Genomic DNA, 17,268 nt, shown 5'->3' with positions numbered 1-17,268 from the left:
ATCTACTATCTGCTGTGTTTGGTGTGAAGTCTGAATCATATGCGATTCATCTCAATACCTTACTCTGTTCAATCACTTTATTCTTTGATATAATCTCAAGAAATTCCCTCAAGCAGTCCAAGTTACCAGATATAATGAAATTCCCTACTGACAGTCCTAACATATCACATTCACAGTGACGTTACTCTGACCTTTAACTTCGAAGGGAATCCTTCATCTTTGAATTGAAGTTAATATTTTTACCAAGTTTGACGACATTCCCATGAGCTGATCTTTAGATATCAATTTAAGGAAAAATATTTACATACTTTGTGAGAACACTGTGACATTTGGCTACCAAAATGAAACCCAAATTCATGTGAATGTGAAAAAATTCCCTGAAGGCATTTCGGATATATCACATTTACAAGGCAAGAAGTGAACTTTGTGAGGTCCTAGTGACCTTGCCGTTTGATCTTTGACAACTGAATTCTATTCAAGTCATCATTGAGTCCAAATGAATGTTTGTGCCACATGTAATGATATTTCCTTTGGACAATCCTGATAAATTGTATTCAAAACAATGCAAAGTCATGTGAGCTTGACCTTTTGACCTTTGACTAACATAACGTAGTTGTTCATGAGATATCGCATTCACATGAATGGGCAAGACAGATGGATGGACAACCTGAAAACATAATGCCTCTGGCCATACTGAATGTGACAATGGTAAAGAAAGAAATAGAGCAATACATGATAAATAATTTGTTCCATGTTCTTTTATTTTACATGGATGATTTCTTGACAAAACAAGCCAACTCTATAAATGTGAACTGAGTGTCAGAAATTAACATGACATTCATAGCATCTGCAAACATTTTTTCCCCACAAATTTCTGTAACTTTCTGAGAATCTACATCACAGTATATTGTAAAATATCATGTGTTTCAATACTCTCCTTATTGATGGAACCTCAGTGATGTCTACTGTCCCTGGCTCAGACACTCTCTCAAGCATCTACAGTACATGTCAAGACAGGTAATGGTAGCATTAAAATAACATTAGATTTCTACAATTCAGTTGAACTATTATAGTTTCAGATATTAACCATTTAATTCCGAGTTCAGTCAGGAACCCTTTGTTATGATTTACCCATTTGTTGCAAATGGGGACACAGTTATGATTGGCGCTGAAGGCTCCATTCTTTGGATGTTCCCTGGTTAGCCGAGCAGCGTGCTAAGATGAAACAGGGAACATATGCAGAACCCCCCAGTGGGCGTAGCAGGCAAGGTACTTTGGTTAAGATGATTTACCACAACCGTGTTTGTACTCTGTGCTGTGGTGGCAATTTCTGTGAAACAAGCAAAATGTCAAACACTTCTTTATGTAAGTTTAATTCAGCATTTGCAGATGGACTCATTAGTACACATCACCTGATTGATATGCACAAATGAGCAAAGAACATAAGAGAATCTGTGTTCTTATAACTCACAGCCCCCTCCCACTAAGCATGCAAAGGTATATTTAAGTTCAGGATTTCCACAATGACATTCTCACTTTAAACTTAATTTAAGGTATCTCAAATTGAGGCAAATTAAAGCTGACCTTGAAATATGATCAGTCACAATCAAATTGTCATATATCACAAATCATAAACTGGATTTATTTACATAATTAATTATGGATAAAATTACAAAGTATGTTGCAGAAATCTGGAATAGATATCTATATCATTGAGCATTGTACAAGATGACAAGTAAATTATTTTTAAATAAACAGCATGGAAATGGACATGTTACTACATGTTCTACTGAATAAGGGATCAGCCACTTGCTATCCGTAATGCAAACAGTCATCATCAGGGACATAGTCATCAGAGAGATCATAGTTAATAATCATCCCAAGGTACTTGTTCCGTAGTTCTTTACAAAGTCTACCACCTGTACCTTGATGATAGTACTCTGAGAGGTTGAGGGCTGATGCCTAAAACTCCTTGTTTTTGTCACATTTAGTACTAAAAATGCACAGTCACACCAATACAGATTCACAATCCACAATGGGACCATGGCTGTTCTCATCCGCATGGAGGAGAGAGAGATATACTTAACACCTTTCGTCAAAAAGTGACAGTTTTACGACTTTGAACTTTTACCTAGTGAGGTCACGAGAAGAGAGGGGGGGGGGGGGGGAGAAGAGGGGGGTGATAAGAGGGGGAGGAGGGGGGTTTAGGAAGTGGGGGGTCATAAAAAAAAAAAAAAAAAAATAGATAAAGTGAGGGGGAATAAAAACCAGATACGGGGTGAGATCAGAGAGCGCGCTTTGCTGCACGAGAACTCAGTATGTAAACATCCAAAGAATAACAACAGGCGTGATTGTATGGCTCCTCTCTCTCACAGACAGAGGCCCAAATGATGCAGAAAAATAAAAAACTAAATGGGTAAAACAGGAACAAGGATCCAAGTTGACTTTCTATGGCTTTGACTGTCTCAGATTTGGTCAAGCTTGTCAGGGTGTGTTATCACAGATCAAAAATTTTATGACTTTTTATTTTAAGGCTGGAGGTTCCCTATCTATCTATCTATCTATCTATCTATCTATCTATCTATCTATCTATCTATCTATCTATCTATCTATCTATCACAAACTGAACTAAATTCTCAAACACTTCCTGTGTGCTCAAAAGTTCTGTTCGTTTAATAGAGTCTAGATCTCTAACTACTACCACAAACTAAATCCTCCAGGCTGCTCGTTTACCAGCCAGCTCACAGTATGTAATGTGTAAATCAGACAGTGGTAGAGTTTAAAAAAAAAAAATATTTACACTATGTAGCTAGGCTTGCAGTTCCAGTCTTTATGGTATCAAAGCTTATCATATCCTAGACCTGACACTGTTTGATGCACAGAGCTACAGTATCTTCTCATGTGAGTGACGTTGCTGCAAACTAGTACTTTTCCAAAGCTGTCCGTGATAATGTGGGGTGCAGTGTCATACTGTGCACTTCGAGTATTCTCAAAATAAATCCACTCAATTTACCAAAAAAATCTGATGAGCCATCAAATGCACTCATCAAACAGAATCAGAACAAGAGATTGATGTATACACAATGTATTTGTATCAGACAAACTGAAAGGACATTTTGTTACTTTCTAAATATTAAACTCTAAAACATTACACAGCCTTTTATCACTATACTTTGCTCTTAATTTCATATTGTTTCAAATAATTGTATATTTTATTTTCAGATATGTTGAACTGTTTTCTATTATTATTATTAACAAAAAAATTTTTTTGTGCTAATTAAACTCATGGATCTTGTGAAAGAGCATGCTGATTACGGATAACCCCCTTCTGATGTATGTAGCAAAGGGCCAGGAGTGATTAGGCAGCCAACTAGTGTGGGAAAAGCGGTGACTCACAGGTTATGCAGCTGAAAATCACCTGAAGTAGTGGTTTGAATATGATTATATATGTTATCTAAATGAATGGGACCTTTAGTCTGAGTTATTCTTTGACCCTAAATAATAATAAACCAAGGGCATGGCAGTGCCTAATCAATGATTAACTTATTTTAATTTTACTTTTACTTTAAAATTGATCCTTGAATACAACTTTTGTTCCAGGTGAAGACTCAGGTACAGTTTAAGCTAATTAATTGATTTTTATAAGGACATAGATTTTTGTCTGTGAGCACTGGATGTGTGCTAATTGTTATCTCGGGTTTTCAATGAAACCTTATTAAAGAATTGGACAAATGAAGTCTTATATTTATGTAACCCAGATCTCCTGGGCCTGAGTTCGTAAACACAAAAAAAAATGAATATGATCTCAGAAGAATATTTGAAACGAATCTTATCTTTTGTTTAAATTCCTCTAATTAATATTAAAGACCACCACAACTGTATTTTAAAAGTCAAAACCTTCACAGGTGTTTATTTACAATAGGAAATAAATGAAAAGGCTGTGAATTCCTCTCAGGAAGTAAAATATTTACAAAACAAAATAAATGCACAAAATAAAATACAGGGTCTTTTTAAATTGTTTAAACTGTTCCTTTGACTTCTCAATTTACCCTTTAATTCACTGGTTAAATAAAATCTTTACCTTTCACAGGTCTCTGAATAAAAACAAACACAATTCCTATCAACTGTAAATTAACTCACAAACATCACATGTGGGCCCACTTCAGAAATGATCAACTTGAAACTTAGTTGCAGGCCTGTAGTGATGCTCGGGTGCGGTGAGGCCTGAAAACTGAGTGGCCACTTCACTCAATCAAGAGCATAAAATAAAAGCATGTGCATTGTCATATCAGTTCGATACTCACAGGTCCAAAACGAGGAGCAATGGGGCAATGACAGTCACAGAAAGGGGTGATGGCAGTCACAATCCGAACACAGGCAGCACACACAGTGGCGAAAATCCAGGGAAGAATAAAACAGCAGGGTCCATCCACCAGCAACCATCTCAGTTTCTCTCTCTCTTCACAGACGTCCGTCTCCTTTAATTACATGAACTCTTTTGAGCCATAATATCATCAGGCTAAATCGTACTGACTTAACGTTAGCCCGTTTTTAGCATTGAAAAAAACAGTGCTAAAGCTAAGATATACAGACACATTTCAAACTTTAGAATTGGCTCTCCTACAACTGAAGTACTGTGGTTTCATTTCTGTCCGGGTGTATTTGTCAACCTAAATGAGCTGAAACCAACACCAAGGTTACTGGCAGCACTGCTTGCACACAGCAACACAGCCATTCACCCAATCAAGTTTACCTGGGTTTTAGTCAAGGTATATATGCTTCAGTGGGATACAGCTGACAGGCCTAATGGTCAATTCCTTTTGAATTGACCAATTGACCTTAGGAACAAATCATTTAACCAGTAGTTCACATACTGCGAAGTAACACTATGAACTGAAAAACATTAGATGCACAAGTTACCATGTAAAATAAACACTATATAACAAGAAAACAATGGTAGCCTTGTCATAGCACCACATTACACTGCTTACACATATATAAAGTTTTACCTTAAACAGACCATTAGTTTTAGCCATTAATTTTCAACAATATTTTATAGTATTAAACAGTATAGTAGATTACATACAAATCATTTAAAAAAACAGTAATACAAAATCTGTCTGCAGGCGGAGCATTAATCATTAATCATTCAGGAATGATAAAGGAATGATAAAAGAAATGTAAATGTTTTCTTTCCAGTCACTGTGACCTTTGACCACTGAAATCTAACATATTCATCTTTGAATCAAAGTGGATCAAATAAATTAACTCTTGAGTCCAACTAAATGTGAAATGATTCCCTCAAGGTGTTCCGGAGATACTGTGTCATGTTCACAAAATAATTTGCTTGTGAGGCTACAGTGACATTGACCGTTGACCACCAAAATCTAATCAGGTCACATTTAAGTCCAAGTGAATGATCTGTGCCAAATTTGTAGAAATTCTCTCAAGACGTTCTCGACATATATGACAAGAATGGGAAAAAAATACCTAAAACATATGGACATTGGCTGTCAGGACAGGAAAATAGAAATCTGAAGCTGTGAGATGGTCATTATTTATGAATCATCAAATGGCATTAAAATGACATTAATTATCCCTTCTATGTAGTCTTATGTTTTGCTTTATATGTGGGTTTTAAGATGGGAGATGTTTGTACATAAATTTGCAGAGATAATAGTGTAACTTAAAAGATTACATGAGCTAGTCCATTCATGTGATAGATAACAAACTCTACAGAAACTCAGTCAATTCCCTTGAGTTTCGGTTCGTCTTCAACTCGACTGAGGTAATCAGGATCTGGGTATCCATAGCTGCAAAGACAATGACAGAAAATAAATGACTTTATATGGACAGTTTCCTATCAATGAAAATCTGTACGCATGATTGGTGGTCATTAGCCCTGTAGAATGCTGCCAGCAAAAACACAAGACTTGTGTACAGATGATTACATTGAGGTCACATGAATAAGTTTCTCTTTTCGCAAATACACAGATTATATACATTTTATTATATACATATTTTATATGTGATTTGCGGCTGTGGCTGCAGGGGGGTAGAGAGGTGGACCTCTAACCAGTAGGTCGGTGGTTCTATCTGCATGCCAAACTGTCCTTGGGCAAGATACTGAACCCAGAATTACACACTCATAGAAAAAGTGCTGCCCATAGATGCAGTGAATTAAAGGGTAAATTGAGAAGTCAAAGGAACAGTTTAAACAATTTAAAAAGACCCTGTATTTTATTTTGTGCATTTATTTTGTTTTGTAAATATTTTACTTCCTGAGAGGAATTCACAGCCTTTTCATTTATTTCCTATTGTAAATAAACACCTGTGAAGGTTTTGACTTTTAAAATACAGTTGTGGTGGTCTTTAATATTAATTAGAGGAATTTAAACAAAAGATAAGATTCGTTTCAAATATTCTTCTGAGATCATATTCATTTTTTTTTGTGTTTACGAACTCAGGCCCAGGAGATCTGGGTTACATAAATATAAGACTTAATTTGTCCAATTGTTTAATAAGGTTTCATTGAAAACCCGAGAATTTAACTGTTGCTTGTGGGTATCGTTGTGTTATTGTGAAGTTGTGGTCTCCCTGTTGTTAAAAAAAATCCACTGTGTGTGTGTATGTGTGTGCAGAGGTGATAAAAGCACACACATTCTTTACTCAAGTAGAGGTACAGATACTTGTATTAAAAATAAAGAAGTTTAACCACTGTTTCGGCTTCTTTAACCAAGTAAAAGTATAAAAGTACAGGTTCTGAAATGTACTTTGACTTCTTTAACTGAACTACTCTTACTTCAAATAAAGTAAAGAACAATTCACTTAAACGGAGGGTTAAAGCAAAGATTTCTGAGCATGAAAAACTGTCCACAAGAAAATGAGTACAATGTATTGAATGAAGTATTTTCTTAAAAGGTCCAGTGTATAAGACTTAGGAGAAAGTGATCTATTGGCAAGAATTGAATATAAAATAATCCACCAGTGGGCAATCGTCAAAATTGTACAGATTGAACAGAATGGGCCCTGCTAGATTTAAATACTTTATATTTACATCAGGAGCGCATCCAAACTGGGCAAACTAAAGCTTTTGAGTTTTTATGTCAGCTGAAGTTCACAGCAGGTTCTGCTACCCACCTCTGAGAGTGTTTATGTACATATGATATTCATTAGCGATATTCACTGCCACTAGATGTCGCACTAGCAGCAGTATCTCAAACCATAGCAAATGTGGAGGTAATCCTGTAATTCTCCATTTACTTTATTTAAATCTCAATAGGTATATGTTTATATCAGTGATGTAAGTGTGGATATTTCAGTGGATAAGATGCATGGTGCTAAAAAGGGAACATTTTTATTAAGAGCACCTGCTGAAATGCAGAAATTAGACTTTTTTTCTTTTAATTTTTTCTTTGCCCAAACAACACCTAGCATAATATTAGGAGATTCACTTGGGGGTTGGGGGTTTACAGATAGCAAGTGGCTGATCCCTTATTCAGTAGAACATGTACTTGTACAATGTAACTTGAACAATGCTCAATGATATAGATATCCATTTCAGATTTCTGCAACATACTTTGTAATTTTATCCATAATTAATTATGAAAATAAATCCAGTTTATGATTTGTGATATATGACAATTTGATTCTGACTGATCATAATTCAAGGTCAGCTTTAATTTGCCTCAATTCAAGATACTTTAAATGAGGTTTAAAGTGAGAATGTCATTGTAGAAATCCTGAACTTGAATTGTGACTAATGAAGCATTGTGTTAGTTCATGCAGGACACAGAGTCATGTGCTCAGCTACCGATAGGTTTATGGGTGCTCGTCAGTCACCCACCAATCACAGCCCATTCTCTCACCAAAGTGGTCTCTTTAAATACGACCTCAACATTAAATTTCTCATATTCTAATACTAGAGCATATTCATGTTATGGTTGTAATGTTTACGGTCAGTTGCAGCACTTAGAGAACAGTATTTTTGTTTATTCTTGTGTTTTTATGTTCAAAAAGTTATTCTAACACCAGCAGCAGTAAGAGCATGTGTAGTTACCCTAACCAGACATTTGAACCCAAAAGGCTCCAAATTTGATCTTTTGACCTGCAACACCCAGAGCTTTTTTTTTTTTTCAATTATCTTTTTTATTGATTCCACATATCAATATTCCATCAATATTTTACATAATGTGTATAATTTTACAACAGTATAAAACATTCCTATACTTCCACCGCAGAGCAGAGACATAATTGGACATGAATTCTCAAGTAAAGTTACAGTAGAGTAAATGTGAAGTAAAATGAACCGCTTTTTCACTCTTGTCCTTATTTTCACACCTCTCCTGCATTGTTCCTTGTCTCCTGATTGGGGTAAACATATCAAATAAATAAATGAATAATAAACAAGTTTGTAGCCTGAACCAAGGGGGTCAACACTCTGCAATACACACTGTCCTTATTGCACAAAGTCTGCTCTCAATGGAGACACAAAATCAATCCAGTTTTCCCAGTAGTTTTTAAAAGTTTCTGATTTTAGTCTAGCTGAGAAAGTCAGCTTCTCCATTCTATATATATCGAGCATTACATCTACCCAATCCTCTATTTTTGGTGGATCTTTTTTTAGCCATTTTCTGGTGATGGCCTTTTTAGCCACCACCACCATCATTATTCCAAATATGTATTTAATCTCCTGGTTCTCTTTTCCCAAATATAAAACTTCAAATGAAAGTGGAATTTGCACTTTCAGAATTGTTTCCATACTCTTCTTTAACTCTTGCCAAAAAGGTATAATACAAGGGCATCCCCAAAAGATATGAAAATGGTTGGCCTTATTTTCCCCACACAGTCTCCAACGTCGTGTGTCTTGAGATTTCTGTTGTGTTGGTGTAATAAAGTATCTTACAATGTTCTTCCAACCATATTCTCTCCATGAGAGGGAGCATGTTGTTTTCCACTGTCCTTCATTTACCTTGTCCCATTCCTCCTCTGATAACGTGCGAACGAGCTGAACACGTTCTTCAATAGGTTCAACAACAACCACCCCACCCCCAGCGGACCCTCCACTGCCTCTACGACTGCCTCTACTGCTTCTCAGAGCAACAACCCCCCACCTCCCCCCATCATCCTCTGCCCCACACCACACCCGTCACCATCTCCCCCCACCCCTCCGCTGGCTTTCACCACAGACTTTTTCACACCTCCCACCCCCAGGACATCCTCACATCACCCACAGTCCCCCACCACCACCACCTCCTGCAACACACACCTCTTTGCACCACCCTCAAACCCACCACTGACATCCCCTACCCTCCAGTCTGGACTACACATCACAGCCAGCCAGGTGAGGAGAGAGCTGGAGAGGCTCAAACAGAGGAAAGCTGCTGGACCGGACCGCATCCGCCCTCGTGTGCTGAAGGCATGTTCCAGCCAGCTCTGTGGAGTTCTCCAGCACCTCTTCAACCTGAGCCTACACCTTCAGAGAGTGCCAGTGCTCTGGAAAACATCCTGCCTGGTCCCAGTGCCCAAAAAAGGACGTCCTGCTGCACTGGAGGACTACAGGCCGGTGGCACTGACCTCTCACATCATGAAGGTCATGGAGAGACTGGTATTGGCACACCTCAGACCACTGGTGTGCCCATCACAAGACCCCCTGCAGTTTGCATATCAGCCCCATGTTGGGGTTGATGATGCAATCATCTACCTGCTGCAGAAGGCCTACTCCTCCCTGGACAGACCCAACACCTCAGTCCGGATCATGTTTTTTGATTTCTCCAGCGCCTTCAACACCATCCAGCCCAGACTGCTGAAGGCCAAACTGGAGGGCACGCGGGTGAGTGCTCCCCTCATCACTTGGGTCGATGACTATCTGACGGGCAGACCACAGTTTGTGAGATTACAGAATTGTGTGTCTGATCGTCTGATCAGTAACATCGGGGCCCCCCAGGGAACTGTACTGTCCCCCTTCCTCTTCACCACATACACTGCTGATTTTAAGCACTGCACTGAGTCGTGTCATCTGCAGAAGTTCTCTGATGACACGGCCATTGTGGGGTGTATTGAGGGCGGGGGGAGGCTGAGTACAGGGACCTGGTCGACCGCTTTGTGAAGTGGTGTGGGGAGAACCGCCTGCAGCTCAACGTGGAGAAGACGAAGGAGATGGTGGTGGATTTCAGGAGGAACAAGCCCCTGCCCTCTCCTGTCTGCATCAGTGGGACGGATGTGGAGGTGGTACCTGCATACAAGTACCTCGGTATCACATTGGACAATAAACTGGACTGGTCCACCCACACAGAGGGCCTGAGCCGGTTTTACTTCCTGAGGAGGCTCGGGTCCTTCAATGTCTGGAACAAAATGCCCGCAGATGTTCTATCAGTCTGTTGTGGCGAGCACCATCTTCTTTGCTGTGGTGTCCTGGGGTGCGGGCATCAAGACAAAGGACGCCAACAGACTGAACAAAATCATAAGGAAAGCAGAGTCTGTGGTTGGCTCTAAGCTTGTCACCATGGAGGAGGTGGTGGAGAACAGGATGCTGGCAAAACTGCTGGCAATCATGGACAATCCCTCTCACCCCCTCCACAAAACACTGGACAAGCTAAAGAGCAGCTTCAGCCACAGGCTCATCCAACCCCGCTGCTCTAAGGAGCGATACAGGAAATCGTTCATTCCAACCGCAATAAGACTCTATAACTCATCTACCTCTGTCAGAGCCACCATCACAGAACTGAACTAACATACCTGTCACCCTTGCACCATGTACCCTGTACTACACTACGCCCCATATACTGGAACATTTACTTCTGTGATATGTGTTAATTAAACCATTTTGATATTACAGACCATTTTATACAATAATATTGTCTTTTGCACACCCAGTCTACATATTCTTACACTGATAGTATATTGTATAGTCAAGTACTTATATTTATACCCCACTATATACTATATATCATATCATATTATATCATACTCTGTATATTCTCTGTATATTCTTCGTATATATAAGTCTATATACACATATTTATACATGTGTACATGTTATTATTATTATATTATTACTACTACTATTACTATTATTATTATATATACTGTTGCTGCCATTATTACTATATACTGCTATTATATTGGTATAAGTACTATCTATATAAATATATATTATGTTATATTGTATACTATATATATATACTGTACTACTATTCTTATATACTGTCTAACAATAACATTACCATCATATCATCATTACTATTACCATCATATTGCCACTGCACTACTTGTCTGCCTATTCATCTTGTGTTTCTGTTTTTGTTCATTTTTACCTCAATGTTTTGTTTTGTTCTATTGTATTGTGTTTTGTTGTGTTCTGATATACGAGCTGCTATGACAACTTAATTTCCCTCCGGGGATGATTAAGTAATCTATCTATCTATCTATCTAACTGCCACCCAGTCTCTTTTCCCCCCTTTTCTTTTATAAATGTCATATTGTTACCCTTTAATCTTTCCACTTCTTTATATAGTTTTGTGATTAGTTTGAATCATATGCTGAGATAAAGAACTTAATGATTCCTGACTCAGGCTCATCTGAATTAAACTTTTTTATAGTTTTCTCCATATAATGCCGCATCTGTAGATATCTGTATAAATCTTGATTGTTTAATCCATACTGATTTTTTAGATCCTGAAAACTTTTGATGGTCTTCTTTTTAAAAAGTTCCCAAAATATTTTTGGTCCCGCGTCCCATCTACTGAATCTACTATCTGCTGTGTTTGGTGTGAAGTCTGAATCATATGCGATTCATCTCAATACCTTACTCTCTTCAATCACTTTATTCTTTGATATAATCTCAAGAAATTCCCTGTCTGCCCCTGCTGCCTTCTAGCCGTATAACGTTATTAAAAACAAGCAAGATCTTACCTTTGCACTTTTCCTGCCACACAGGGAAAGACAAGGCCTCCACGACACACACAAATGAAACTTATCTCTCTCTCACGTGTCTGTGTGTGTGTGTGTGTGTGCGTCGGGTCAGATCAAGGTGGTCAGCGGGACCTTTCACGTGACTCCTGCATTTAGAGACGCGGTCTTTCCCTGCGTGGAGTTGGAGAGAGCGAGCGACCTTCGGTGACCACGTACAATGATATTCCGGCTGAAATCTTGATTCGGACACACAGGGGATGCAGAGGAAGGCAAAAATCTACGGAGGAAAAGGGAGGCTGTGAAACAACAAAGACTTATCAAGAAGAGCTATAAGCCGAGTCTTCCCTCCATTGTCATGGGAAACGTGAGATCGCTGGGGAATAAGATGGACGAGCTGACTGCACTGGTCCAAAGTCAGAAGGAGTATCTTGAGTGTAGTTTAATATGCTTTACGGAGACATGGCTGCACCAGGATGTTCCCGACGAAAACACCACCATCAAGGGCTTCCATACTGTGCGCGTGGACAGAGACAGCGTTCAGAGCGGTAAGCGCAAAGGAGGGGGTCTTTGCAGGCGACTGAAAGACCGCGTCTCTAAATGCAGGTGTCACATGAAAGGTCCCGCTGATCACCTTGATCTGACCCGACACACACAGACACGTGAGAGAGAGAGAGAGAGATAAGTTTCATTTCTGATGAAAGTGTGTGTCGTGGAGGCGTGGTCTTCCCCTGTGTAGGAGAGGTGTATAGGCTGGTAAGATCTTTTTTGTTTTTTAATTTTTAATAACGTTATATGGATTACATCATAGCGTAACGAGTTGATATGATGCGGAGCTCCCTGTGTTGTTTTCCAATTGCTGGTGGAAGTGAAGGGGGTTAACCCCGCAGTAAGCAACATCACCTTCGGCCCTGGATGGAACACACCTCTGGCTACGACCGGTGAGCTGAAGCAGGAACGATTAACAAGAGGAAAGTGACTGAAGGAAAGTGTGAAAGACATTCACAGATTCAGACTTTTCGGATCAATAGCAGACTCGCAAGGGGATTCGTATCAAGTTACATTGTGAAACCTTTCAGGTAATGCAATAACTTTATTACAGTTTCCCTTTTTCCAAATGAACAACTGAGACGATCCCTCATGTGATTAGTTTATCATTAATACCACGGTCATTTTATACTCCACTTCAACTCTTCTTTACCCATCTTTCACACTTTACTGCAGTAATTTCCTCTTGTCCTCAACCAGAAATATGTCACGCTATAATGTGATCCGTATAATGTTATTAAAAATGTATAAAACACCCCACACTTGAGAACAAACACAGTTAAGATCTGTTGTTATATAGATAGTATGCTTGAATGTTGTTATATAGTATTGTTTGCAGATGCTATGAATGTGTTGTTAATTTTATGACACTCAGCCCACAGTGTGGACGATCATCTGCCTGGATCATCTGGTATCAGATCTTACTAGTTAAAATGTAAACAATAACAGTGTAAAGAAGTTATTGATTATCAATGATAGCAGCAACAATTAATATAATAAGCATTGTTGTTAATAATAATAATAATAATAGTTGTTCTCCTTCAGTTCTTGAGTCAGAGGTATCTGCAATGAGAGAGAGAAAGAGAGAGAGGGACTATGGGAGAAAAGAGACACGTCAATAACATAGTTTTTGACATTTATTAAAAAAAATAAATGAGTGTGGGGTGGGGGGGGGGGTGGGGGGGGGGGGGGGGGGGGGGGGGGGGGCAGAGAGACAGAGAGAAGTGGAGAAGTGCTCTGTGGATGATGGGAGTTTCCCCTGCAGTCTAGACCTATAGCAGCTTAAGGGATGGTTCAGGACTCACCTGATCCAGCAAGGCTTTATCAAAAAGGAATGTTTTAAGTTTAACCGTAAATGCACAGAAGTTGTCTGCCTGGTAGCTGAATGCTCTACCTCCTGTTCTACTCTTACAGACTCTTGGAACCACAAGAGAGCCTGTGTTTTGGGAATGAAAACACCTACTGTAGATGCTTGAGAGAGAGTCTGAGCCAGGGACAGTAAATATGGTTGAGGTTCCATCAATAAGGTGAGTAATAAAAAATGTGATACCTTACAATATACTGTGATGTTAACTTTGTTCTGAGAATGTTTTTGAAATCTGTGGGGATTTATGTAGATAACATTTATTTGACAACTTGTACCATTTCTATTTGGGGGGGCAATTTCACGGCTATGCTCAGTATCAAATTCTAAATCCACATAAAAAAATTGAGGAGAAAAAAATATGAAAAGATGAGGAGGGAGGTTGATTTTCATGTGATTTTTATTGTGTTGTAGACTGGTTTGTTTTAAATGTCCCCCAGGCAAAATGGAACGTGCGTAACTTGTAGTGACTACAGTATCAGTATAGTGCCTGGAAAAGATAATTTTGGATACATGCCTCGAGCTGCAACTGGCAACTGACACAGAAAGTAATGCATGTAAGACACATTGTCATCATCCACAGGGTCTCCTCCTGTGTCCTTTCACCTCCCCTTTATAATGTGTATACTGATGACTGCCGCAGCTGGCATGACAACAGATTACTTTTCAAATTTGCTGATGACTCTGTGACAGTCAGTTTCCTCCATGCAGATGAGAACAACCATGGTCCCATTGTGGATTGTGGGGGGGGGGGGGGGGGATGTTTTAAGTTTAACTGTAAATGCACAAAAGTTGTCTGCCTGGTAGCTGAATGCTCTACCTCCTGTTCTACTCTTACAGACTCTTGGAACCACAAGAGAGCCTGTGTTTTGGGAATGAAAACACCTACTGTAGATGCTTGAGAGAGAGTCTGAGCCAGGGACAGTAAATATGGTTGAGGTTCCAACAATAAGGTGAGTAATAAAAAATGTAATACTGTGGTGGCAATTTCTGTGAAACAAGCACAAAGTCAAACACTTCTTTCTGAAAGTTTAATTCAGCATCTGCAGATGGACTCATCAGTACACATCACCTGAATGACATGCACAAATGAGCAAAGAACATAGGAGAATCTGTGTTCTTATAACTCTCAGCCCCCTCCCACTAAGCATTCAAAGGTATTTATTACCCTCCTGTAGTTTCACTCAGTGGAGGAGACATCCTGGCCATTTGTTTACATGTTCTGTGGATGACCCCCCCTGTGAGATCCCAGTTGTTTGATCCCAATCAGAGATACCATGAGAAGCCATAAAGATTTGGTTTCTCGAGGCCATACAACTCAAGTCTCTTAAGCCACCATCGTAAACCTTAAGGTTGCCCTTTCAGATAAACAATTTGGTGAACCATTTGGTCAGTCATCCACATACATGTCTGCTAATGCAATTAAACATTCACAAATGTAAAAATTTCCATTACATTTCCCCCCTTTGAGCATTTCATGCTCACTAAACAACTATCATTTTTAGACAAACGCATCATCTTGAAATTGAGAATTTCATTCTAGATGAGGGCCCGGAAATTTAACATATCCAATTGCATTCTTGATTAAAGTACACAAATAGTACACAATCAATACACCAGACCAACAACACTTAAATACAAACAAAAATCTGAATCGATGTCAAATATTCCAATGACACATTTTTCACATTTAAAATATACTATGACCACCAATTCCATGCTTCAGGAATCTGTGTGTCCTTGTTCTTTTCCTCAAACAATAGGCAATTTAAATGAAAAACAATATGCATCAAATTGTCAGATGTATGTATGTATATGTGTATGTGCAGCAATCAGATCAGATTATGTGACCAACACCTCCTTGGCTGGTGAGCATAATGTCCAAAGCCATCCTATTTCGCAGAGCCACATTTCTGAGGCCCTGAATATTGGGAGAAACAAAAATGAAAACCCAACCCCCACTAAGTACAATCCCATCTATTCTGTGTGTGTTGTTCGCACATTTCCCCACCATGGGAAGAGTCCCCCAAATCCTTTGGAGACACTTTCAATGTGGAACACTCATATCTTCATAATAGTGAGTGCAATCTGTATGGAAGTAAGTGAGGTTAGGTCTCTCATTGATGATCTTTCCTCGCAGTTGTCTTCATGGCTGCATACCATGAATTGACTTCAGGCTTTGTCAGTTCAAACAAGAGTTTCCATTTTTTTTTTTTGCCTATGATGCTCAGTTTAGTTTGGTGTTGTTCTTCCTGCCAAGATTTCACCTGCCATAGCAATGTTGGCAGGACGATGATGACTGTGAGCAAGGACAGGGAACACATCTTTTCCCTCGAACTGCATCCCAGTCGTCCCATCAGGTGTCACTTTTTGTCTGACGGCGTCATCGTTTATCAGCAGCGTCACCCTAGCCAACCCCCTAATCAATGTGCCGCCTCTTCGTGAGACGTGTGGTCCTAGAGATTTCCCTGAGCAGTGCCTTCGCAACTGCTGAAGAGTCCTGTTTAAATGTGGAGAAACACACATGTCAATAAAATCAAGACAGTATTGCTTTCCCTCACTTTGTTCTTCCATAAAATCCCTCAAACAGTTCACTTTATATAATCTGGATTCCTCTTTGTGTATTATTATAGTACCAATTATATAACTCTAATGAAAATTTAAAAATAATTTGTGAGTCATTTGTGAGTTTGACAATTCTTTTGTAAACCAATATATCTGTATCTCTTCCTACATTTGGCATCCCCCCTTTGACACTTGGTTCTGACCATGTGTCAACTATGAGGAAACAGATATCTTTCTAAACAGGATTTCCTATTTGTTCCAGACCAAAATGTATAGCCACCAAACAATCCACTTTCCTTCAAACAGTTTTTTTGTTTGTTTTTAACTGAGCTGCCCTTATCTGCAGCTCCTTTAAATCTGTATTTAAATGTTAATGACCCATCAAATACATTAGGTGTTAATGACCTATCAGATTTAGAAACGCCTCGGACAAGCAGACTGTGCTTTGCTGCAGCTTTTGCAGCAGCTTCTGCTCTCACATTCCCCTGTGAAACTGAAAAGTCTTTAAAAAATGCTTCACATTTGCAGAACGCAATTAGTTTGAATAACAACACAGCATCAATCAGAACAGCAACCAATGTATGGTAGGTAATGGGTTTGAGAATTTCCCTTTAGCCAAAAATCTGCCAAATCATATACCACTCCCAATGCATACCTGCTACCAGTGTATATGTTGACACCTGTCACTTACATATTTGCATTTCTCAATCAATGCAACCAATTCTGCAGCTTCTGCAGAATAATGTAATGAGTGATTCAGCCAAATTTGTCATACAAAGTTGTAACGTCAAAACCCACTTGGCTTCTACCAGTTGCTGGATCTTTTAATGCTGAGTCGTCCACAGACAGCTTCATATCTGCATTTATCAGCTGTACTGTAT

At 39.1% G+C, this 17,268-nt stretch overlaps 2 long non-coding RNA genes across 2 annotated transcripts in view; one reads left to right on the top strand and one right to left on the bottom strand.

Annotated features, from left to right (window-relative positions):
• Window positions 1-14,998, top strand: part of LOC138413649 (uncharacterized) — a 57,789-nt gene extending 42,791 nt beyond the window's left edge. Inside the window, exons 2-3 of the long non-coding RNA XR_011246057.1 lie at window positions 13,873-13,985; window positions 14,663-14,998. This is a non-coding gene — a long non-coding RNA (uncharacterized lncRNA). The remainder of the gene's footprint in view (window positions 1-13,872; window positions 13,986-14,662) is intronic.
• LOC138413648 (uncharacterized) overlaps window positions 1-17,268 on the bottom strand; it is a 58,574-nt gene that overhangs the window by 18,818 nt on the left and 22,488 nt on the right. The gene's annotated exons all lie outside the window — the stretch shown is intronic.

This window comes from Paralichthys olivaceus, chromosome 14, assembly GCF_024713975.1.
Source record: "Paralichthys olivaceus isolate ysfri-2021 chromosome 14, ASM2471397v2, whole genome shotgun sequence".
NCBI lineage: Eukaryota > Metazoa > Chordata > Actinopteri > Pleuronectiformes > Paralichthyidae > Paralichthys > Paralichthys olivaceus.
This window is presented reverse-complemented; position numbering and strand designations above follow the sequence as displayed.